Source organism: Notamacropus eugenii, chromosome 2 (assembly GCF_028372415.1).
Source record: "Notamacropus eugenii isolate mMacEug1 chromosome 2, mMacEug1.pri_v2, whole genome shotgun sequence".
Taxonomy (NCBI): Eukaryota; Metazoa; Chordata; class Mammalia; order Diprotodontia; family Macropodidae; genus Notamacropus; species Notamacropus eugenii.
This window is the reverse complement of record NC_092873.1, coordinates 133,856,003-133,882,766: the sequence shown is the minus strand read 5'-3', so window position 1 is coordinate 133,882,766 and position 26,764 is coordinate 133,856,003.

The window sequence follows — 26,764 nt, the reverse complement described above, 5'->3', positions numbered from 1 at the left end:
TACATATTAAAAATCACATCAAAGTTTGATTGATCAAAAAGCTACTATAACCTTATGAGTTAAGCATTATAGATATGAACATCTCACAAAACAACAGAACCCTATAAAATATAGTGAAAGGCAATGCCATATAATACCATGTAATATTCATTTAATAAGCATCTGCTTTGTGAGAGTTGTCAAAGGTAGTTCTAAAACCCTACTCTAATGCTTCCATGTCCTCTACAATATATCTCTCATTCCAAGATTTTAACAGAAAAAAGATAATTAATGTAGGCTTCATATCTTTTATATTGTTATTCTTCTAGAATCAGTCATTAGGCTTTGTAAATTGTTGTGGGCAAAAATAATCATTATCTTCTACTGAAGTTATCTATCTATCTATCTATCTATATATATATCTATATATATCTATATCTATATCTATATAGATATAGATATAGATATAGATATAGATATAGATATAGATATAGATATAGATATATCTGTGTCTCTAGATTTGGAAGATGACTGTTTTGGGAAAAACAAACAAAAATACACATATACGCAAATATGCATACACACAGAGTCCATCTCTGGATTTCATTTCAAGCTTATTGTACCTCTCAGGCACAGCCTTCAGTTACCCTGTCACTGTCACATCATTATAAGACTCTGATGTAGTGGATTAGTAGAGAATGAACGTTAATAAAAACAAGAAAAATAGACATGCATAGTGGTTCCTTTTAATATTTTATAAACATGTATGCACAGGTCTTTGTAACTGTATATAATATACACATATACAAAAGAATACATACACAAACATAAAACCTTATTTGATTACTCTAACAAACCTATAAAACAGTTAGTATCCATATTATTATAAACATTTCAAAAATGAGGAACTTTATCCTCAGCTATGTGTGTTGAGGGTCTTAGTGTCACTAAATGGCAGTTGCCGAATTTTAATTACAATTTATGGAATCTCCACTGCATTCTCTCTTTTTTTGTTCTAAGAAGGACGCTTTTAAATGTGTATAAGTGTGAGAGAATTTGGAACTCAAAGTTTTAAAAACAAATGTTATTATGTACACAGACATATACACACATTATATCTACACAAATATGTACATATATAATTTATATCTACAGACATATATATACATATCCATATCTGTGTGTGTATGTGTGTACTATATAACAAAATAACTTTGAGATAGGAAAATTATTTAAAGGTAAAGACAGATTTCATCACTTCTCCCGTATGAGAAATTACTTCTAGCACTCTCCATATATATTGACAATGTTTAAATAAACCTTAAATGCATTGATGAAGCAACAGAGAAAGATAGTTCATTCATTTCCATGTAGCACCTTTATTGTTTACAAAGCATACAATATCAAAGATACGTTATCATCAGTTCCGTGCAGTTAGTTATGGTTCATCTACTGAAAATAAATACTCTTTGTAATTGAATTTGATGTGAGAGATATCAGATGTGACAGAAAGGTAAGAATTGATTATACAGACTATGAAATGTATTTAAATGTCCTGTAAGTGTGATAAGACAGCACTGAAAAGTGGAACTAAGAATTTAGTTGCTCAGATTTTACAAAGTTCCTAATGGTGGTAGATATGTGAGAAAAACGAAAACTCAGAGGAATGGAAAAGGAACCAGTGTGTGGAAAGATTTACTAATGTGGATTTTTCAGTGACATTGTATTATGGCCTCTATGAAAAGGATTATTAGATATAATAATGAAAAAAGTACTTACAGGTGATCTATGAACTGTTAAAATAATATGGGGAAATAATATTATTTTAAACAACCAGTTACTAAAAGATACATATGATCATCTTTAATCATTCCTACAATGAAAATAGAAAATTCAAATATTATTAATTAAATTAATTAATTATTTAAAATTAAAAGTAATGAATTTAACAGACTTACCAACTACATTTTTTTCCTTTTTTGGAGGGTGGCCTTTCTTTTATTTTATTATTCCTCAATTATTGGTAAAGTTTTTGACATTTCCCTATAGTTTCAAGTTCAAATTCTCTCTTTCTCTACCACTCCTCCTCCCTCGAAAAAAGCAAGCATTTTAAAATAAATCAAAGGGTTATTTCATCCAAGACATTTCCTTATTAGTCATTTTGCAAAAGAAAACAGACAAAAATACCAAGAAAAATAAAACTTATTGTTCCAACATGTTGTCAAACTCCCATTAGTTATGTCTTTAGAGGTAGATTGCAGTTTTATAATAGGTCCATGAGAATTGTTTTAGATCATTGTATTGCTCAGAATAGCTAAGTTATTCACAATCATTCTTACAACATTGCTGTTACTGTGGATATTCTCCAGATTTTCCACACTTCACTATTCATCAGTTCATGTAAATCTTCACAGGGTTCTCTAAAACCTTTCTGCTTATCATTACTTATAGCATAATCATATTCCATCACAATCACATACCACAAATTGCTCACCCATACCCCAATTGATGAGCATCCCCTTAATTTTCATTTCTTTGTAAACACTGAAATAGGTAATTTGAATTTTGGGGTGATATATATGAATCTTTCCTTTTTTCTTTGATTACTTGAAGATACATATTTAATAGTAATATTGATGGGTCAAAGTGTATCTCCAGTTTTAGAGCACTTTTGGTAGAGATTCAAATTGCTTTCCAGAGAGATTGGCTCAGTTCACAATTCCATAGACAGTCCAGTAATTTCTCAATTTGTTTACATACACTCCAAAGTATTTTCTTCTGCAATATTAGTTAATCTGATGGGTGTACAGTAATACCTCAAAGTTGTTTTAATTTGGATTTCTGGAATAAAGATTTTTTGAAATTATTCAGTATTTTATTCTTCCCAGTTACATGCAGAAAACATTTTTGACATTTGTTTTTAAAAGTTTGACTTGCAAATTCTCTCTGTTCCACCCCTACTCAGCCACCTTCATTGAGAAGGCAAACGAAGCTATATAGGTTATAAAAGTGTGCTCCTGTAAAACACTTCCATTTTAGTCGTGTTATGAAAGAAAACATAATCTCCTTAAAAACACTCAGGAAAAATATAGTAAAATGAGTATGCTTCAATCTTTATGCAGACACCATCAATTCTTTCTTTGGTGATGGAGAGCATTTTCATCATAAGCAAATTACAGTTGTCTTGGATAATAGTACTGCTATGAAAAGCTAAGTTATTCTACCTGATCATCTTACAGTCTTGCTGTTACTTTATACACAGTACATTTCACTTGACATCAGCTGATATAACTCTTTCCAGGTTTTTTTTTTCCTGAGAGCATGCTGTTCTTCATTTCTTATTATACAATAGCATTCCATCATAATCACATGACACAATTTTCTCAGCCATTTCCCAATTGATGTACATCCCCTCAATTTCTAATTTTTTACTCTCCAAAAAGAACAACTATAAATAGTTTTGTACATATAGATTTCTGTCCTTTTTAATTTTTATGTCTTTTGACATACAGTCCTAGTAGTGGTATTGCAAGGTCAATGAGTATATCCATGGTTTTAAAGCCCTTTCAGCATAGGTCTAAATTGTTCTAGAAAATGGTTTAATTAGGTCACAACTACCCGAACACTGTGTTAATATATCAGTTTTCCTACATCAGCCAACATTTGTCATTTGCCTATTTGCTTACCTAATAGGTATGAGTTAGTGCCACAGAACTGTTTTAATTTCCATTTCTCCAATCAATAATGAGTTTGGATATTATTTAATATGGCTAGAAATGGCTTTGATTACTTCAACTGCAGACTGATTACATCTTTTGATAATTTATCAACTGGGGAATGGCTCTTTTTCTTATAAATTTGACACAGTTCTCTAAATATTAGAGAAATGAGGTCTTTATCAGAGAAACTTGCTTCTATTTTTTTCAGTTACTATTGCGGTGTTTCCCTCCATTCAATTCCTCCTTCCCCTGTTTATTCTATTCTCTCTCTTCTCATTCTATCCCTCCTCAAAAATGTTTTGCTGCTGACTTCCCTCTTTTCCTAAACTGCCCTCCCTTCTATAATAACTTCCCCTCCTATTCCCTTTCCCTATTGTTTTAATGTGGGGTAAGATAGATTACTCTACTAAGTATGTTATGTGTATGTTACTCCTTCTTTGATCCTATTCTGAGGAGAGTAAGGCTCACTGACTCTCCCTCATCTCATCCCTCTTCCCATCCATGATAAAAAGTTTTTTCTTGCATCTTTTATGGGAGATAATTGAAACCATTCTATGTCTCCCTTTCCCTTAATCTCAGTGCATTCCTCTTTTACTCCTCAATTTATTTTAGGTATCATCCCATTATATTCAACTTATATTAGTGCCCTCTATCTATATGTACTCCTTCTAACTGTCCTAATAAAGAGAAAGCATGTATTGGTTAAAAATATAATTTTTTCATGTAGAGATGTAAAAAGTTTAACCTTATTAAATCACATAAGATTTCCCATTCCTGCTTACTTTTTTACTGTTTATCTTGAGTCATCTATTTAAAAGTCATTCTTTTTTTATTTCAGCTCTGGTCTTTTTATTTAAAATGCTTGAAAATACTCTCTTTCACTCATTGTTCACGTTTTACCCTCATATGCTATATTCAGTATTGCTGGGAAGAGAATTCTTGATTGTATTCTTATCTCCTTTGCCCTTTACAATATCATATCCCAAGCCCTCCAATTTTTCTTAATGCAGAAGTTGCTAAATCTTGCATTATCCTCACTATAGCTCCATGATAGTTGAACTGTTTCTTTTTGGTTCCTTGCAACATTTTTCCCATAACCTGGTAATTCTGAAATTTGACTATATTATTCCTAGGAGTTTTCATTTTGGCATCTTCTTTTGGAGAGAATCAATGGATTCTTTCCATTTCCATTTTATCTTTTGTTTCTACAATGTCGGGACAATTTTCTTGATAATTTCTTGAACTAGGAAGTCTAAGTTCTGTTTTTTTCTTATCACCAATTTCACATTGTTCAATAATTCCTAATTTATGACTCCTGAATCTATTTTCCAGGTCTTTTTTTTTCTCAGTGAGGTATTTTATATTGTCTTCTATTTTTTAGTTTTGTTTTATTGTTTCTTGATTTCTTATAAAGGCATTAGCTTCCATGTGCTCAATTCCAGTTTTTAAGAAATGATTGCTTTTTCAGTGTGCTTCTCTATCTCCATTGCCATTTGTCCAATTCTGTTTTTTAAGGAGTTTCATTTCTTTAGTGAATTCTTTTTCCTGTTTTGCCATTTGATCAGTTCTGTCTCTCAACGTATTCTTCTTCTCATTGGCTTTTTGTATCTCCTTTACCATTTGGTTTGTTCTGGATTTCAAAGGTGTTGTTTTCTTCAATATTCTTTTGCATCTCTTTTACCAAGAAATTGACTTACTTTTTATGATTTTCTTGCTTCACTCTCATTTTTTTTTCATAATTTTTCATCTACCTCTCTTATTTGATTTTCAAAATTCCTTTTGAGCTCTTCTGTGGCCTGGGTTTAATTCATGTTTTTTTCTCAGAGGCTTGGATGTAATAACTTTCATTGCATTACCTTCTTCTGTTTGTGTGTTTTGATCTTCCTTGTCACCACAGTTACTTTCTGTGGCCAGAACATTTTTCTGTTGTTTGTTCATTTTTCTAGCCTGTTTCTTGACTTTTAACTCTCTGTTAATGTCAGGTTCTAGGTTGGTGGGTACACTATTGTAACAGAAAGGACCCCAGCATACACAGGAGGGCCTACTGTACAGTTTCTTAGATCTGCTTTTCTAAAAGGAAAGAAACTTTTGAGGGGTCAACAATCACTTTAATTAAACACATATACCAACAGAGAAAATACAATCAGAGAAATAAGGGCCAAAAGACATGGCTTGCAACAGTCTGACCATAAGCAATACACACCTCACAGATCAACAGACAGATTCAACTGTTTAACCATTACATACATACACAGTTACCAGAGAGAGAAGCACCAACATCTGGATTTTCAAAGGCAGGTGGTTCCTTAAAAGCTATTCGAAATCCTGTCTGGACAAAAAAAAAAAACATTTCCAATGAGTAAGCCCCAAAATAACGTCTCACCTCAGAGTATTTATACATTTTTCAGAGTTAGAAGGCATAACCCTCTGACCTTGTACCTCAATAGAAATTAACAAATAATGTTGAGGCCTATTAATGAACTGGAAAGATCTTTAACACTTTCCCCCACCCATCACTAACCTTCCACTAACATTACAAGTATCCCAGGTTTCCAGGGTGTTGTGCCATTGTTTTCAGACATAATTCTAGGGATCTGCAAGTTTTCAGTTCTTCCAAGATGGTATGAGTTAAGGAAAGGTGTATTTAGTACTGTCCTGATCCACACTTTCATCTGTGAATGACCACAAGCACTCTTTTTGTGCCCTAAACCTTGGAGGAATATTCCTGCTCCACTATATATGCAAACTCTGTTGTTCTAGTATTCCTACTTAGCCTGGGACTGCCACCTAAGGCTGTAACCTGGATCCAAGTAGGGGTAAAGCAACAGAGTCCTCCCTCAGTGCTATCAAAGAGCTCTATAATTTCTTACTGACCAGCTGTTTGAGTCCCAAATTCTTTGTGGGCTGAGAGCTCGGGAAGCAGCTACTGCCACTGCTGATTCTTTCATTCTCAAGGTATGCTCCTGGTTTGTTGGGGCTAAGTCTGTGCTGGACTATGCTGTATTCTTCTCTCCCCCACCCATTTACCTTTTTCTGCCTCTCTTGAGATATGCCTTTGAAGATAATTCAACCTGTCTATTAAATTCCGGTGTTTTTGTCAGGAAGGTCTGGAAATTCCTTATTTCGTTGAATGACCTCTTCCTTGCCTGAAGTGTTATGCTGAACTTTGTCGGGTAGTTGATCCTTGGTTGTAGTCCCAACTGCTTTGCCTTATGGAATATTGGTTTCCAAGTCCTTCAGTCTTTTAATGTAGAAGCTGCAGGGTCCTATGTGATCCTGATTGTAGCTCTGTGATATTTGAATGGTTTCTTTCTGGCTGCCTGTAGTATTTTCTCCTTCACTTGATAGTTCTGGAATTTAGCAAAGATATTTCTTGGGGTTTTGAGTTTCAGATTCCTTTCAGGAGGTGAATGGTGGATTCTTTTGATGACTATTTTGTCCTGTTGATTTAACACTTCTGGGCAGTTCTCCTTGATGATTTCCTGGAAGATGTTGTCCAGACTCTTTTTTTGATCATGGCTCTCTGGCAGGCCAATAATTCTTTATTATGATTATTATTATTTTTTAATGTTTGACAATCACTGCCATACAATTGAGATTTTCTCCCCCCCACACCTACCCCCCACTACCCCCCTCCCTCCCCACGACTGCATACAATTCTGTATAGGTTCTACATATACTTTCCTATTGAGTATATTTTCACTATAGTCGTGCTATGTAGTCAGACTAAAATAAATGAAAGAAATCATATAACAAATCAAAACATGATACACAAACACATACACATACACAAACATGATCTGCTACATTTTGCGAATGACTTCCATATTTCTTTCTCTGAGTGTGGAAGGCATTTTGCCTTGAGAACCACCATTGGGATTTTTTTTTATAAGAAGTTCTTGCGTTATTACAAAATTCCAAGTCTACCAGAAAAAACTCTCGCACACTGTGGTCGTTGCTGTGCACAGAGTTCTCCTGGTTCTGCTCCTTTCACTCAGCATCAGGTCATATAAGTCCTTCCAGGGCAGGCCAATAATTCTTAAATTTTCTCTCCTGGATCTATTTTCCAGGTCAGTTGTCTTTCCAATTAGATATTTTATATTCTTTTCTATCTTTTCATTCTTTAGTTTTTGTTTGACTGATTCCTGCTGTCTCACAGAGTCATTAGTTTCTTCTTGCCCACTTACAATCTTTATCAAATTGTTTTCTTCAGTTAACTTTTGCATCTCCTTTTCCAACCATCCAATTTTTCCTTTTAAGGTGTTATTTTCTCCTGCTAATTCTTGTACTTCCTTTTCCATTTGTCCAATTTTCCCAATTAGGTTTTGTGCTTCCTTTTCCATTTGTCCAATTTTTCTTTTAAGGAGTTGCTTTCTCCAGTTAGTTTTTGTACTTCTTTTTCCATTTGTTCAATTTTCCTCTTCAAAGAGATGTTCTCTTCAGTGAATTCTTTTTTTATACTTTTAAAATCGTTGGCAGTTTTTCTTCTATTTCCTTCTTCAGCTGTTCCAGGAGAGTTATTTGTGCATGCAAGAAGTTCATAGTCCCTTCTGAAGTTTCAGATGGAACTACAGTCTCACCACTGACGTTTTTGGTATTTGTGTTTTGGTCTTTGTCCCCAAAGAAAGATGTTTGGGTTTATTTCCCTTCTTTTGCTTTTTCTTGTTCATTATGGCGATTGTGTGTTGTGGCTTCTAGTTCTTTCAGTTAGAAGCTGCAGAACTTGGTGTTGAGCTGACTTGGGTGAAAAAGCTAAGAGCAGGTTTTTGTTTTGTGTTTCCCTGATCAGCCCTGGGGTTACCTTGTTAAGTGTGGGGGAGGGGTGGTCTGGTCATGGGAGATCTCCTCAGCTGAACTGAGGCAAAGTCAAGCTCAGGGGTGGTAAGCCCAGCTGCCCTATTGTCTTCCTGCTTCCCCTAGAGTGCTGAGGCATGCCTAGATCCTAGTGTGAGTTTCCACCCCTCCTGGGGTTCCTCTCCTAGTGCTGAGTCTTGCCTGAGTCGTAGTGCGAGTTTCCTCCACCCGGGGTTCCCTTTCCTTCCAGTTTGCGTCTGCCATAGCAGGAGGAATCCCCCTTAGCTATTTTCCTGGCCTCAGGTGTTATGAAACTATTTGCCCCCTCTGCTGTTCCTGCTGATCCAGGATTTTTCTGGGGAAATATTTTATGGTTCTTTCAAAGTCATCAAGGGGGGAGGCGAGAGCATTTACTGATCACTCTGCCATCCTGGCTACTGGAAGTTCAAGTAGGTGACTTACAGATGTTTAATCTGCAGGTTGAAAGTCTCAGGAGATGCTGCGGCTGATATCTGGTGCTCAGCAGCTGTCACTGGCTCGGCTCTGTTGGCCTCTCACCCTGGGCCAGTTTCTCCTGCTGCTATCTCAGGTTTCCTGTGGACCTCCTGCTCCACTGCAGTGGATATGCTGTGTTGTGTGCTGTCGGCTTACCCCCAAGGAACAGATCCTTCCTGTATACCTTCCAGTCTGTCCTGGGCTTTGAATCTGCCACAGTCTTTCTCCTATTGGATTCTGCACCTCCAAAATTTGGTCAGATTCTCTTTTTAGAGGTATCTTAAGAAGTTTGTTTAAGAGCTTAGGTGAGTCCTTGTTCTCACTCCACCATCATGACTCTGCCTCCACTATGCTCTATTCTCATCCAGTTGCAACTGATCTTTCTTGCTTTCCTTCTAAATTATCTTTTTTTTTTTGGACAATTTTTTCAGATCATCCTTTTGTGGGTTTGGCTAATCCAGCAATTGTTCTACAGAATTATTAATAGGTATTGGAGTGGGGAGGTTATGGAGGAGCTCAGGGAAATGGCTTCCTTTTGTCCACCATCTTGGCTCCACTCCCTAAGTTCTCTCTTCTCAATATAATTTTCCATGTCAGCTATTTTTCCAGTGAGATACTTCATATCTTTCATTTCTCATTCTTTTAATTTTGTTTTATTAATTCTTGATATCTTACAGAGTCAATAATTTCAACTTGCCTAATTTTCTTTTTCTTTTTTCTTTCTTTTTTTGGAAAGGGGAAGGCTAGGCAACTGGGATTAGATGACTTGCCCAAAGTCATATAGCTATTAAGTTTCAAGTGTAGGAAGCCAAATTTAAGCTCAGGTCCTCCTGACTCCAGGACCAGTGCTTCTATTCATTTTGTTATCTAGACCTCCCCATTCTATTATTCTTAAATTTTCTTCATTGAACTTTTGTACTTCCTTTTGTGTTTGCCTAATTCTGCTTTTTAAATGATTTTTTTGATATAACCTTTTTTCTATTTGGCCTACTTTATTTTGCAAGGTGTTATTTTCTTCAGTATTTTTCATGCCTCATTTATTAAGCTGTTGAGTCTTTTTTCATGGTTTTCATATATCACTCTCATTTCTTTTCCTACTTGTTGCTCTACCTCTCCTATTTGATTTTAAAAATTCTTTTCAAACTCTTTCCATTGTCAAATTATTTGTTGATGCTGCTGTTTATTTATTTTTTTTCTAGCCTATATCTCAACTTCTAACTTTATATTAAATTCATGTTGTCCTCTTTGAGTAGATGGGGTATTATCCTAAGTTTAAAGTTTTTTGTGCTGCTCTTTTCTAAACTATTTACATGGCTATAACCTTACAAGAATTCCAGGGTGGTACAATCCAAGGAAAAATATCTTTTTAATTTACTCCCTTCTGCTCTGGACTGTGAGTGACCACACACACTCTTTTTGGCCATGAAGTGACAAATAGCATCCCCACTGCCCTGTGGACACAAGTTCTGGAGTGTTAGTGCTCTTTATTGACCTACGACTGTGAACCAGATTTAAGTATGGGCAGTATAATAAAGTCCTTAGCCCAATGCCATCAGAAGGACTTATGTAATGTCCTCCTGAGTTGTCAGATTCTCTCACTGACTGTGGACTAGTGCTCTTAATGCAGCCACTGCCACTGCTGATTCATTTGTTCCTTGACCTTGTTTCTTGCTTCTGGTTTTCTGTATCTCTGTCTGTGCTGACTTCGCCTCTGTTCCACTCTCACCCTGGTGTGATAGACCTCTACTGCCTACCTTTTAATTTGTTTGGACTGAAACATTGTTTCACTTCATCATTTTATGAGTTGTGTCACTAGAATTTGTGCTGAGGCATTATTTAAAGTTGTTCGTGGGAGAATTTGGGACAGGACAGAGAGTCAAGAAGTCAGAGATGGTTGCCTTAAACTGAGAAGTTTGCGAGAGTAAGAAATGGATCAGCAGAGAATGTTGAGGCATAAGTAAATACTGGTCTTCCCTGTCAGTAGAATGGATATTAATATCTGGAGCTAAGTTACAGTAACCTCTCAGTTATGACCAAATTGCAAAGGTAATCCCCATATCCCTTTCTCTCAACCACATAAAGACTCATACCTCTTCATTCTGTCCTACTGTGAGCACATTCTCTTTCCTGATGCTACTTCCATATATTTAGGGGTATTTGCCAATTCTAACACTGTCTATAACAGCAAGGGTGAAAATAGCTTCCAATATTTCCTAATGAGGTCACAATTTTCAGTTGTGTTCAGCCATGTTATGAAATAACGTTGGGTGTATGACTCTACTCTTTTTGCTATCTACAACTTTATTATTATTATTTTTAAAAAGGAATCCTAATGAAGGCACTCCTATCTGATCCCAACTTGCTAATTTTGAAGAGTCTTGTGCAGTTAGTTATATTGTAGACCTTAATGAAGTTTTTTAAAGGCACAGAGATAATAGAAAGGATATAGGATAGATTAAATAGGGGATTGATTTCCTGAGTATGGATCATTTATTTCAGGTCTTGTCAAGGTGCTTTAAGGAAATAAAAGGGCAAATTATAAATGAAGAGAAAATTGTTGGTGATTTTATTTGTGTATGTTCTCACTTTCTTTAACCTGTCAATTGTTATCATGTGACACGATTCCAAAGACATAAGTAATCTGGCATATATTTGAATATCAATCCAAAAATTTAATGCTGGACCATTTGCACCATATGTTGTATAATCTTCTGCAAAGAGAGAGAACAATAGACACTTCTAGACATTCATGTTGAAATGCAATTCAAAAGGATGTACTGTATCCAAGGAAGGTGTGATCAAAATAAATAAGAGCTAGAAGGAGAGTGGGGGGGGGGGAGTTCACTGCAGAATAGAAAGGGTGAGATTGTTAGTTTGTTTATAGAATCCTCTCGAGTTTGATTAGAAATGAACATGGAAAATAATATACAGCAGTATTTCATGTGTAATAATAAGAGCTCATCAAATTATTCTATTTAGTGTTTATAGAAATAAAGAGAACAATGTTGAACCATATTCACCAATTAAAAGTATTGTGGATATTCCCACATTCTGAGAATACAGAAATAGATTTTAGAAAAAAGCATTTTGTGATAATTACTTAAATGTTTGTAGAAAACAAATAATTCATGAACATCAAACTATTGTATTATAAAGTATGTGTTATGTTCTCTAAATACAAACATTTTGGTATGAAGCTCTTTTTTTTGACATGTTTCCAGGGACTGTTTTAGATAACAGAAATAACATTCTCATCTTAGATATTTTCTTGTTCCTTATCAAGTCACAGTACTTAACAGGTAATAGGTCTGATCCAGTCTAGATTGGTAAAGTTGAAGACCTGGGGTAGGGGGTAGAGGTTAGATACTTTCTTTCTTTCTAATCACCATGAAAGTGAGTTTTCTTGGAGTCCTCTATTTCTCCTGCTGACTTCAGTATCAAAGACTTTCTGTTTCTGAAAGAGTCACAGTTCTTATGGCAGAGTAAATATTTCAGTAGATACATTTTGCATCATTGATTCTTATAGTCTGTTGTAAAAACTCAGGCCACTATTAGTTAATTGCCTGATTCCATTTTTCAAGTTTAGAAGAAATTAGTCAAAATAATAATATCCATTTCTTTGTCGGTGTACATATGTTTGTGTGTATAATGAAGCAGTCAACTGAGACTGCTCAAGGTAAGAATATGTTTTGCCTCAGGTAACTAGGTGGCACAGTGAATAAAGTGATTGACCTGAAATCAGGAAGATTTGAGTTCAATTCAGGCATCAAATTTTTCAGCTATATGCCCCTAGGCAAGTCACTTAACTATTTGCCTCAGTTGCCTCATCTATGAAATGAACTTGAAAAGGAAATGGCAAACCATTTCAGTATCTTTGCCAAGGAAACCCCAAATAGGATTACCAAGAGTAAGACACGCCAGACAATAAGAATGTTACTTCACATTATTCAGGAAATTCACATAAAATAATCCTAGCGTTATTTTTATACAATCATACACATTTTTTAGACAGTTATAACGCCATAGATCCTTTGTTTTCCTTGTGCAAACACCAAGACTGAAGGGTATAGAAGATAAAAGGTTATCAAAATTACATAAATTTGCAATGAATAAAGATACATGATTGCAAAACTGATTCTGCATTTGAGCTCTGTTAACAATATCTGTGATGAAACACCACCTAACCACCTAACCACTACATGTTGTGCCACAAGGAAAGTAACACTACTGATTGATCCCACTCTTTTCCTTGATATCCTCTTCTAAGTTTTATGGTTTGTGTCTGTAATGGTAATTTGAATTGGAAAATATTTCCTGTTCATTAATAGGCCCCTTGAGTCACATGGAGCCTGTGGTGGGAGGAGTTTCACAAATAGGTGGCATGGGAAGAGGCAGAGCTAGAGCACAACTGAGAGCAAGTTAGTCTTGAGAGCAGTCAGAACTAGGAAGAAGCAGGCTCCTGGGTAGAATGAATGATTTTGTGTGATTTTGTTTAAGAGAGCCTACTAGTGATGAGTGTAATGGACCTGGTTTGTGGGAAGCCTCAGAGGATGTTGTTGTTCTCTGCATTGTTATTATGATTAGAGTTTTGTTGCTGTGATGGATTTGGGTCTGAATAAATGTTTTGGTTCTTCCTTTCATGTGTAGAGTCTGTGGAATTTTGTGATTCTGAATTGTGCAGAGATATTCATGACTGCATTGGGCTCTGTGAATACTGCATTGGTGCTACACTGTCTAGATTATGCTTTCTCCAGGTTCTCCCCCTAACTATCTGAACACTCTTTCTTATCCTCCTTTATTGAAATTTCATCTATAAGATGCCAAGTAACCATTATTTTCATAAAGGACTCTGGCTTGACACTTCTTCTCTTTCAGATCTATGTTATTTCTCTTTGTAATTTCATCAGCTCCCATGAAATGAACAATTATCTCAATGCTGATGATTTTAAAATCTACCCATCCAGCTCTAACCTTTAGCTTCACATCTTCAACTCCTTTTCAGATATTTTGCACTGGATGTCTAATAGATAGCTTTAGCTCTACATGTCCAAAGCTGAATTATTACTTTTTCTCCTAAACCTTACACCTTTAACGATTCCTTATGACTTCTTCCTTATTACTCCTTCCTGGTTATTGTTGAGGGCATCATCATCCCATCCAGTCCCCCAGGCCCAAAATCTAGATTTAATCTTTGACTCTTCATTGTTTCTAGCCTCACCACCACTTTGCAAATCTGTTGTCAAGGTCTGTTAATTTCATATTTACAACAGCTCTCAATTATGCCCCATTTTCTCCTCTGATACTGCCCCCAAATTGGTACCGGCCCACATCACTTGATGCCTGTATTATTGCAAAGGTCTATTAATAGATACACTTGTCATAAATCTCTTCCTACTGCAATCCACACTCCATTTAGCCACAAAAGTGATTTTCCTAAAGTGCTAGTCCAAATATACCACCCTCATACTCAATAAACCCAAATAGTTCTCCTATATCTAGGGTCAAATACATAGCCACCTGTTCCTCATTCAAATAGTTTTATAATATATCTGCACCGCATACTTTTCCTATTTCTTTAACATTTCACTCACCACCACCTGAAATTTACTCTTTGATCTAGTGACACTGGCCTCCTTGCTAGTGCATGAACAAGATAATCCATCTCTTGGCTCTGGGTATTTTCTCTATCTGTTGCCCATATCTGGAATGTTCACAATCCTCATCTACATTTCCAGACTTCCTTCATTTATGTCAAGTCTCAGCTAAAACTCTACCTTCTATAGGAAGACTTTTCCAATTATTTTTAATTGTTTTGCCTTCCTTCTGTTAATCATTTCACGTTTATCTTATAAAGCCACTGTATACTTATTTCTTTACTTGTTGTATTTCCCATTAGACTATGAGATCCTCATTGTCCAGAACTATTTTTTTCTTTGAATCCCCAGCATTTAGTAGAGTGCATGGCAATGATAACCTTAATAAATGTGCATTATCTCATTTATTTTCTCCAGATAGTTTCCCAATCTACCAGTAACAACTAGTCTGAAATCCCGCCTTCTATATGAAAGTTAGAATCATTTGGTTTTGTTTGTTTTTGTTATCAGCTGTTAGCAACATATCTTTAATTTTTCAGTTGACATTTCAGCTTAATAATAGCTGATCCATTGCCCAAAGATTAAACAAAGAACAGGAAAAAATGTCTAGATTATAAAGCATTATCATGGGGGGGGGGTGGGAGGAATATACGTTGAAGGAAAAAGTGTATATCCTGAAAATTTAGATGAACCTTATGAGACCTATTGTGGATTCTGAATCAAAATTTTATCTATTCAGTTTTGTTTAAGGGAAGCTGCATGAGAGTTGTGTTTCTTCAGTCGTCAAAAACAGAAAACAAAACATTAAAATTGCACTTCTCTCCTATATTCCCAGTACTTAGCATAATAATTGACACATAACTGGGGTCTAATATTTGCTTATTAGTGACTGAATGATTTTTACCTTGTTCTGTTTTAAATGGCAAGACAAATTGTATTTCATTCTGTAAAGAGGCTTAACTTCTATTTTCAAAGTATATAAAAACTATTTCATATAAATTGTACTCTGTTTAAGTGGAAAAACTCTTTGTTAAGGTATGTAACCTTTCAGAATAGGATCAGATTGGGATTCGGAATGACTGAATTAGAGCATGGGGCTAGCAGCTGCATAAGTTTTGTACATCTTTTCAGTATAGCATCTGTATTTCAGTGTATCTGTGGTCTCATTGATATAGGTATTTTCCATAATCAGACATACAATAACTCTTATATCATGGTCAGTGTTTTGATTTATATCCATCATGGGTCAGGGTTGGTGGAGACCATGAGCTCATACAAAGTCAATATTGTCATTTTGCATATTTTTCAATGAGAATTTGTTTTATTTTATTTTAGACTCAATGACAGAACACAAGTAGAGAATATAAAAAGAGCCAAAAACATATCATAAACTTAAATATTGTCATTAAAATACAAAGTAAAAAAGAAAATAAAGCAGGTCATGAGCATATCAGAACATCGGAGAGGATTCAAATTAGGTAACAACAAATTTTCATTTTGAGAAAACCTGTATGATAAATAATACTGTTGTTGGAAATTGTTCATTTTTGCTTTCTTGTGAGTTCTGTTCTCTCGTGTACTTTTTTACCTTGTTCTTTTTTTCTCTCCCTCTTATATTCCAGAAGGCTACAATAAGGTGTAGATATGTTTCTCTATAAACATATACATACACATACACATATATACATACGTATATAGACATATACTTTCCCAAAAATACTCTACTCCTGATTTTTTTACAATGTTTGTGCATATCTCTTGTTTCCTCTCCCTCTTACCTCATCTACTTTACTTCTACCCAATAACTATTTCTTGCCTACCCCCGTCCAAGGTTCCCTTCCCTATCCTTCCGTTTTCACAAATCTAAATATCATTCTATAACCCCTTTTACCTATTCCCTCCCCCTCTGCTCTAAACATCACTCCCTTGTCCCTTCTCCCCTCCCTATGCCCTATCATTTTATTTCTTCTGAATTTAGATGACTTTTATATGCTTGTAAATATATAGATATATAGATATCTGTATAGATATCTATCTATATATATCTATCTGTCTATCTGTCTATCTAGCTATCTAGCTATCTTTCTATCTATAGTTCCCTCTTGAACCCATTCCCAATAAAAGTAGGTAACCAGAACTACCAGCCTTCTTCCCTATCTAATTCCTTTGTATTGATTCTTCCTGGTGCACCTCATTTGTATAAAATAATTACTCATTTTAGGTGATCCTAAATGGTTTAACTTTTTAAATTCATGTTCCATTCAGGTTTTGCCCAATCTTATTTATGAGACACCCAGTTTTTAATAAGAATCTTAGACATACATTATTTATACATATATGCATATGTATATATATAAATATACACATAGACACACATATGTACATATACATCATATATATATATATGTATATATATATATACGTATATATGAAAAGTAAACAGTCTGTCTTTATGAACCCCTTATAATCAGTCTTTGGTATGTACCTTATATTTCTCTTGGTTCTTGTAAGTAAAATCTATTAAGTTCAAGACTTTTTTGAACAATATCTTGAAAGTCTGAGAGTTTATCAAATGTCCATTTATTTATTCACAATAATAGCTTTGCAGAGTATGATATATTTGGCAGGGAGCCCCAGTTCTTTTGCTCTTCTATATATTATGTTCCAAGACCTGTAGTCCTTGCTGCTAGTTCTTGTGTGAGTCAAATTGTGGCACCATCTTATTTAAATTGTTTTAATCTTGATGCTTTTAATATTTTATTTTTGATCTGTGGTTTTCAAAATTTGACTATATATTCCTATGAGTTTTCCTCATAGGATCTCTTTCAAGTGGTGATTGATGGATGTTTTGCTATTTCTACTCCCCTGCCTTGTTCTAATGCTTTAGGATGATTTTCTTTAATCATTTTTGTATAATTGTATCAAGATTCTTTTTGTGATCATAACTTTCAATTACTGTGCTCATTTCTGTATTTTCTCTTCTTGATCTATTCCCCACATTTATTGTTTTTCTTATGTTTCACTTTCTCTTCTATTTTTTTTCATTATTCCCATTTTGGTCAAATATTTTTTTATCTCTTATATATTTTTTCAGGCTTGACTTTGCCCAAGGCTAATTTTCAAGATATCATTTTTTTTTTATCACTTAAGATTCTGGATTTCCTTTTCTAATGAGTTGACTTTCTTTTTATGACCTTGTTGTTTTCTTGAATTATTCTCATTTTTTTCTTTAGTTTTTCCTCCATCTCTGTCATTTGGTGTTTAAACTTTTTCAAAAAGATCTTCTAAGAATTCTTTTTGAGTAAGTGACCATTTGGTGTTATTCTTTGGGAGTTTCTTTACTTGAATATCCTCCTCTGAAGATCAATGCCCAGTCATCTATATTCCCATAATAATTTTCTTTGGTTGGATTCTTTCTTCTTTGCCTGTTCATTTTATGTGGTACAAGTTTAATTTTTGTAATCACCACTAGTCCTGTATATTGGGAAATATTGCCCCTTGGCCCAGATCTTCAGTTCTCCCCTCCTGTCTAGAACCAAAGTAAAAATCCAAACTTCCTGTTAGTGCCCACAATCAGGGGTCTTGTGCCCCGCTACTCTCTGCAGCACAGCTGATTCTGGCGTTCTTTATCAGCAGAGGTTCCCTCAAACTTCCTAGCCTCAAACTCCCAATTCCCCTTACTGGTGCCAGTGGTAGAAATTCCTGTGGATGGGGTCAAGGCAGCCTCTCAGACCAACTAACCCCAGGGTTTGCCACTTGGAGTTTAAGAGGCTTGTAGCTTGTTGTTAAAAAAGACCATAGCCTGGAGCTGTTTACCCTCCACAGGGACCAAACCACTCCTGGGATTTTTCTTCTAGTCTTCTGAAATTGTGACAGGAAGAACGGGGATGTGACCCTATTCTTTTTTTTTTATTTTATTTTATTTTTTAATGTTTAACAATCACTGCCATACAATTGAGATTTTATCCCCCCCACACCTACCCCCCACTACCCCCCTCCCTCCCCACGACTGCATACAATTCTGTATAGGTTCTACATATACTTTCCTATTGAGTATATTTTCACTATAATCATGCTATGTAGTCAGACAAAAATAAATGAAAGAAATCATATAACAAATCAAAACATGATACACAAACACATACACATACACAAACATAATCTGCTACATTTTGTGAATGACTTCCATATTTCTTTCTCTGAGTGTGGAAGGCATTTTGCCTTGAGAACCACCTTTGGGATTTTTTTTTTTTATAAGAAGTTTTTGCGTTACTGCAAAATTCCAAGTCTACCAGAAAAAACTCTCGCACACTGTGGATGTGACCTTATTCTTATTCATCTCCACCCACACTTTGCACTAAGGTGCTATTTTAACTCCTTTGTGGGGGAAAATCTTGAGAGCCTGGAATTTTCTGACCTTCTCCTCCATCTTCCCAGGATCCTCTCCCAAGAAGAAGAATCAATTCCATGTTGCACACAGTCATTTGCTAAAAGCAATTGTTTTTTTTTAAAGGGTTCCAAAAGGATACTCAAAATGGGGACGAGTACTATCAAAATTAATATGCTGTTGTGTGGATGTTTTGTGATGGCAGGCTCTAAGAGAACAATACTATACCTAAAGGTGCTTTTTCTTAAGGACAGAAATTGTGTTGTGCCATTTTTACTCTGCAAAATGATTCCTCAGACTGTGATAGACAAGGTCACCAAAGACCTAAGATGGTGACCTGGTAATTTGTAATGAAGGAGGAGGTAGTACTCTGAAGATTGTTGATTACTGAGTGTATCAAAAGTAGGTATTATAATTGGTTGAATCAGGGTCCATGCTTTCATTCTCACTCACTCCTAAGGGAAACTTCTGGGCATGGTTTTCAATTTTGTAATATTGCCTAGAATTTGCATCTATAGCATCGACTGGTAATATTGATTGGTATCAACTGATTTTCAAGTCTTTGAATTCAAAGTAGCAGTTGCATATGGAAGCACCATATAATGATAATGACATTTTTAAAATGGCTGCTATAAGATGATAGATTTAATGCTTGAAATGAACTAGAGATCATTTAATATAACATCTTAATTTTACTGATAACGGAATTAAGACTTTGAGAGGTTAAGTCACTGATAGTGATATAGTTAATAAGGGGGAGAGCAAGCATTCAAATTCCAGTCTGGCAACCCAAGGTCCAATGTTCTTTCCACAGGACAAAAGAGAATGCTGAATGATTGAATGTCACCTATAGAAGCAAATATAATCTTATTCTCAATAACTCTATAATATCCTCACTAAAGGAAAAAAGCTACACTAGATTGGTTCCAGTTTAACTCATAAGAAAGAAAGAGACTCAAGACATGTTTTGAAGGTAGAAGTAAAAGGCAAAAAGGTAGAAGGTAGAACTGAAAACATTTGGAAACTGAGTAGGTATATGATCAGGGTTGGTTAGAAAATAAGGATGATTCCAAGAATGATTACCTTGGTAATATACTTGTGGTCCAGAATTATATTTAAAGAGAATCTGGGATTGCTCTTCATACTGATAAAGCTAACTTATGGAAGAAGATGAGGTTATCATGAGAAAGAGTATAGACATAAGAGAAAAGGACGCAAGGCAAAGACTTGGGAAACATCCACAGTTTGGGGGCATGATACAAATGATGACAAAGCAAAAGGGGCTAAGAAGAAGCATTAAAGGACATAGAGAGTTAATTTAGATACCACAAAAAAAACCAGAAAGATGATATTCTCCTGGGAAAAATCTTAGTCAACAGGATCCGATTAAACAGAGACTTCAAGAAAAACAAATTAGTATAATATTTTGGGTTTGGCAATGATGAGATTACCAGTCATTTTTGAGAGAGCAGATTCACTTGAGTTTTGAGGTCAGAGCCAGATTGCAATGAGTTGAGAATTAAATAAGAAACAAAAGAAAAAGTGGAGTCAGTGTATATGAACACCATTTCAGGAGTTATGATTATTAAGGCTGGAAGGGGGAGCGTGAGACCCCCACTAAGACCAGAATACCAGAGGCAGGTTGTTCGGAGAAGAATTCATGGACTCAAGCATTGTTGAAGTCAAGGTAAAGATTTATTACATTTTTCAGTAAACAAGAGTTCTTAGGGAACCTGCAACCTTTAAGGGGTACAAGGAAAGTTTATGTAGGATATTCTATAGTATCACTAGTGTCAAATATGCTAACTAGGTGTTTTGGGGTGGGATTAGGGAGTGATTAAGTAGTGGTCAATTCTTAAAGGAACATGCACTTTTGGTATCTACAACACAAGTATTTTACCCAAAATTCTTAGGGAAATAGTTCAAGGAGGGGCTACCTGGAGGTGTAGTTTTAGGCCTGAAACAACACTAAGTCAACCAGTGGTCAGAACTGACCAGGAAAATCAGGCTTTTCTTGTCATTGTCTTGTTAGACAAGAATAATATAAGGGAATATAGGTATGTCTAAGTCAAGGATACATATGATTGGTCAGTGAGTAGGAAATGCTGTTATGACACAGTGCACAGCCTGTTAAGCCAGTACACAGCTGGTTAAGCTTAATGAGTTATATAGGTGTAGCTGGCTGTTATAGCAGGAAGGTAGATAAGGGTTGTTGCCAGGGCAGTCTATGTCTTTGGACTGTGGAGAAGTTGCCTGGGATAATGTTTTGAGGTTAGGGAGAAATGTGATTTTTAAAGAGAAATGTGATTTTTAGAATTGGATCCCAAGTACATGCAACCAAGCACCTCATCAAAAAGGAGAGAGATGTGATATAATAGCTGATAGAAACACTAGAAACAAATGAGCAGGTTTTTTCTTTAAGTCTGCAAAAATTTGGGGTGGTTTGTAATAAAAAGAAACCATAGGCCACTGATATACCTTACATTTTAAAAGTATAGTTCCTAAAGTCATATCAAATATATGACTTCATTACGTTGTAACCTACACACTCAACTGCAACTTATTCTTTATGTAATGGAACATTTTCAATGTCTTCAAAACTTATACAACATGCACTAAAATGAATACTTTATTCTTAAAGTGTTTCATCAAAGGTTTTCAGAATGTTTTGTGTACTTTATTCATTATTCCCCTCAATATGCTTCAGAGATAGGACAAAAAAAGTGTATCATTATTGCATATTTCAAAGAACTGAAGCTCAAATTGGAATGGTGCATAACAGTGAGTTTATGTTGTCTCACATGACATATCCATAGTAACTGTTGCCAGAAATTAGAAATTTGGGCTATAGGCAGGAACAGGTAAAACAATAGTGGGTGGGGGAAATAAATATTTCATATTAAAAATGAAGTTATAGAACATAAAGAATATTTGAGTGAAGAAGTGTCTATCCTCATTTTCTAAAGACAAATCTGCAGGTGTTGTAATTATTTTTAGATATGCATATACCACATATACAAGGTGGTGTGTGTGTGTGTGTGTGTATAATATATATATATATATATAATACATATATATGCATACATAGGTGTATGTATCTATATATGTTTGTGCATATATATATATATATATATATATATGTATACATGACATGCATAGAAGAGTAGATCAGGTGAGATCAGACACCAATCTCATGCTCAAAGAATGCATGTCTCATCACCAAAAAACTAAAAAACTTTTCAAGGTAGTAATGAGGGACAGATTAGGATTGGTGTTTTTAAAAATGAGAGGACATTGTGATAATCAAAAAAATAATTCCTCATCCTTTGTTTTTTTTCTCTATTTCTCTTTGTATTCAAGGGTCTAAGAGTCAGTATTGAATGATTAATTATATGCCTTCTAGAAGATGGGAAGACTTGGGTTCAAGTCTCCCTTCTAATACATGTGGGCTATATGACCATCTTCATGTCACATAATATCTCAGTATCCTGGTCACTAGGGTTATATGTGTAGAGAAGGTGCTGACCTCTATTGGTATAAAGATTTCTCGTCTAGTGTTCCCTAAGCAATAAAATCATAAATTCAGTGTCATCTTATTCAATAGTGTAACAATTTACAACAGTATGGAGAGGTTATATCCAAAGTATTACCAAAAATGCAAGAAAGCAATGCAGTATTTTCTATATATTTGTAAAATTCCCAAGCATACCTAGCCTCAGTTTCTCTAAAATCCATTCCTTTTTGGCTTTTCCATGACAGTTTCAAAAACAATCACTTGCTTAGTATCAATTTTTTTTTACTGAAAATTTAACCAGTGTACCTACTCAGGATTATATCACCATCAGATGAGGTCATCTTTCTAAGTAGGAGTAAAGAAAGCTTTAAGGAGAGAACAACTACTAACTAAATAAAAGATTTATTGTTAGATATAATACTTCTTCATTTCTTTATTTTTACTTGTAATTTATGTTGATACTGAGTAACATTGACTAAACATCACCAAATACTTTATTCACATATTTATTGAGGATGGTAAAATTAAGAAGGAACTTTGTAATGAATTTATTAAAAATGCTTTCTTGGGAGCCAAGATGGCGAAGTAGAAAGACGCACATACACATAGCTCCGAACCCACAAACCACAGAACGGCTAGAGCGGACCAAGCCAGGGCGAATTCTGCACCCAGAGACCACGGAATATTGGAGCGAGGGAGATTTCTGTTCCAGAGAGCCCTGCAAACCTCTCGCGGGGGGTCCTTCGCGCCGTGGACTGGGCGCCAGGACGGGGAGCAGAGTGCAGCCCTGCCACGGCCACGACACCGTGAAGAAAAGATCCGAGAGGGCTACGGGGACGGGATCTCCAGCGGTCACGCGGGTCCTCCCACCCACAGAGGGACCTGCAAACCTCTCGCAAAAGGTTCGTCGCGCTGCGGACTCGGAGCCCAGCACGGACCTGCTGCGGCGGCCGTGGCTCCGAGAGGTACAGATCTGAGAAGGCTCCAGAGATGGGTTCTCCAGCGGCGGCACAAGCCACCCCAGGTGACTGACGGGGGTAGGTGAGAGAGTCTCTTTGGCCGGTCGAGAGGGGAGTGGGGTGCCCCCATGGCTCGGGCTCCCCCCCAGGAGATAGAAGCTGAGAGGCGGCTACAGACAGGGGCTCCCCAAACGGGCGGGAGCCTGGATCCATTGCGGAAGGTCTGTGCATAAACCCCCTGAGGGAACTGAGCCTGAAAGGCGGACCTGCCCCTGACCTCAGCACCTGAACTTAATTTAACACTGAATAGCAGCCCTGTCCCCGCCAAAAACCCTAAGGCGGGAAGCAGCATTTGAATATCAGTCCCCAAACGCTGGCTGGGAGGACCAGGAGGTGAGGTGGGTGTGAGGAGAACATTCAGAGGTCAGGCCACCGGTTGGAGAGAATGCCAAGAAAAGGGAAAAGAAATAAAACTATTGAAGGGTACTTTATCGGAGAAAAGACACTTCCTCCCTTCCTTTCTGATGGGGAGGAACAATGCTTGCCATCAGGCAAAGACACAGAAATCGAGGATTCTGTGTCCCAGCCCACCCAATGGGCTCGGGCCATGGAAGAGCTCAAGAGGAATTTTGAAAATCAAGTTAGAGTGGTGGAGGAAAGACTGGGAAGGGAAATGAGAGGGATGAGGGAGAAGCATGAAAAGCAGATCAGCTCCCTGCTAAAGGAGAACCAAAAAAATCTTGAAGAAATTGGCACCTTGAGAACTAGCCTAACTCAGCTGGCAAGGGAGGTGCAAGAGGCCAATGAGGAGAAGAATGCTGTCAAAAGCAGAATTGACCAAATGGAAAAGGAGATTCAAAAGCTCACTGAAGAAAATAGATCTTTCAAAACTGGAATGGTACAGATGGACGCTAAGGACTTTATGGGAAAGACAGATATCTCAGAACATACCGCGCAGATTCGAAAAATGGAAGATAATGTGAAATATCTTATTGGAAAAACAACTGACCTGGAAAATAGAATCAGGAGAGACAATGTAAAAATTCTGGGTCTACCTGAAAACTATGATCAAAAGAAGAGCCTAGACATCATCTTCCATGAAATTATCAAGGAAAACTGCCCTGAGATTCTAGAACCAGAAGGCAAAATAAATATTCAAGGAATCTGCAGAATGCCACATGAAAGACATCTAAAAAGAGAAACTCCTAGGAGCATTGTGGCCAAATTCCAGAATTCCCAGGTGAAAGAGAAAATATTGCAAGCAGCTAGAAAGAAACAATTCAAGTATTGTGGAAATACAATCAGGATAGCACAAGATCTGGCACCCTCTACATTGAGGGATAGAAGGGAATGGAATAGGATATTCCAGAAGTCAAAGGAACTAGGACTGAAGCCAAGAATCACCTACCCAGCAAAACTGAGTATAATACTTCAGGAGAAAAAATGGTCTTTCAATGAAATAGAGGACTTTCACATTTTCCTGATGAAAAGACCAGAGCTGGAAAGAAAATTTGACTTTCTAACACAAGAATGAAGAGAACCATGAAAAGGTGAACAGCAAAGAGAAGTCATAAGGGACTTACTAAAGTTGAACTGTTTACATTCCTACATGGAAAGACAATATTTGTAACTCTTGAAACATTTCAGTATCTGGGTAATGGGTGGGAGTACACACACACACACACATGCACACAAGCGCACATACATAGAGACAGAGTGCACAGAGTGAATTGAAGAGGATGGGATCATATATTAAAAAAAATGAAATCAAGCAGTGAGAGAGAAATATTGGGAGGAGAAAGGGAGAAGTTATATGGGGCAAATTATCTCTCATAAAAGAGGCAAGCAAAAGACTTATTAGTGGTGGGATAAAGAGGGGAGGCAAGAGAAAAACATGAGGTCTACTCTCATCACATTCCACTAAAGGAAAGAATATAATGCACACTCATTTTGATAGGAAAACCTATCTCATAATACAGGAAAGTGGGGGACAGGGGCACAAGCAGGGTGGGGGGGAGGATGGAGGGGAGGGCATGGGGAGGAGAATGCAATACGAGGCCGACACTCATGGGGAGGGAAAGGACCATAAGAAAATAGAAGTAAAGGGGGACAGGATAGGATGGAGGGAAATATAGTTAGTCCTATACAACACAACTAGTATGGAAATCATTTGCAAAACTAAACAGATATGGCCTATATTGAATTGCCTGTCTTCCAAGGGGAAGGGGTGGAGAGGGAGAGAGCTAAAGAAGTTGGAACTCAAAGTGTTAGGACCAAATGTAATGTTCTTACCACTGGGTAACAATAAATACAGGTTAAGGGGTCAAGAAAGCTATCTGGCCCTACAGGACAAAAGAGAAGACGGAGACAAGGGCAGGGAGGGAGGATAGAGGAGAGAGCAGATAGGTCACAGGGGCAATTAGAAAGCTCGGGTTTGGGGGGGGAGGGGATAAAAGGGGAGAAAATTTGTAACCCAAAATTGTGTGAAAATAAATGTTAAAAGTTAAATTAAAAAAAATGCTTTCTTATATTCTTGGCATTCTTTTGTTCTGGTTAGATATATAGTATAGATTAAAATGACTTCTTTATTAAAGAAAATGTGTTTAAGTTAACTATATTTTTGTTGTTCAGTCATTTACAGTTATCTCTGACTTTTTATCACCTAATTTGGGGTTTTCTTGGCAAAAATGCTAGGTTATTTGTCACTTACTTCTCCAGATCATTTTACAAGTGAGGAAACTGAGGCAAACAGGGTAAAGTAACCTGTCTAGGATTACACTACTAGTAAGTATCTGGGGCCAGATTTGAACTAAGGAAGATTAGTATGCCTGACTCCAGGAATGACATTCTATCCAATGCACAACCTAGCTGTCCAACTCTGTCTTCAGAAAAAATGAGATTTTTCCTACTTCTTTTTTACTTTTAACAATTTTTAAAATGTGTTTTAAAATGGTTACATATATACATGCATATACACACCCACATGTACACATATATGTATATATACATATGTAATATGCATGTATATGTATACACACTTCCTTTGCCTTTGATGAAATGAGAAAAAATAGTAAATTACATATATTTAAGTATAAAAATACTTAACCTTATTTATGACCTAGATGTTTCTTGTAAAGATTGCTTCTATGTATATTCATAGTAAATCCTCTGGAGTTGTCATGTTCTGCTAGGTCAATAATATGCTTTTTGAAACCTCCTTAAATATGTATTTACATGAGAGAATGCAATGTCTACAAAGAAGCAATTATAGTTAAGTAAGTCAATAATCCACATTTTGAAAATCTCAAGGCTTTTATATTCTA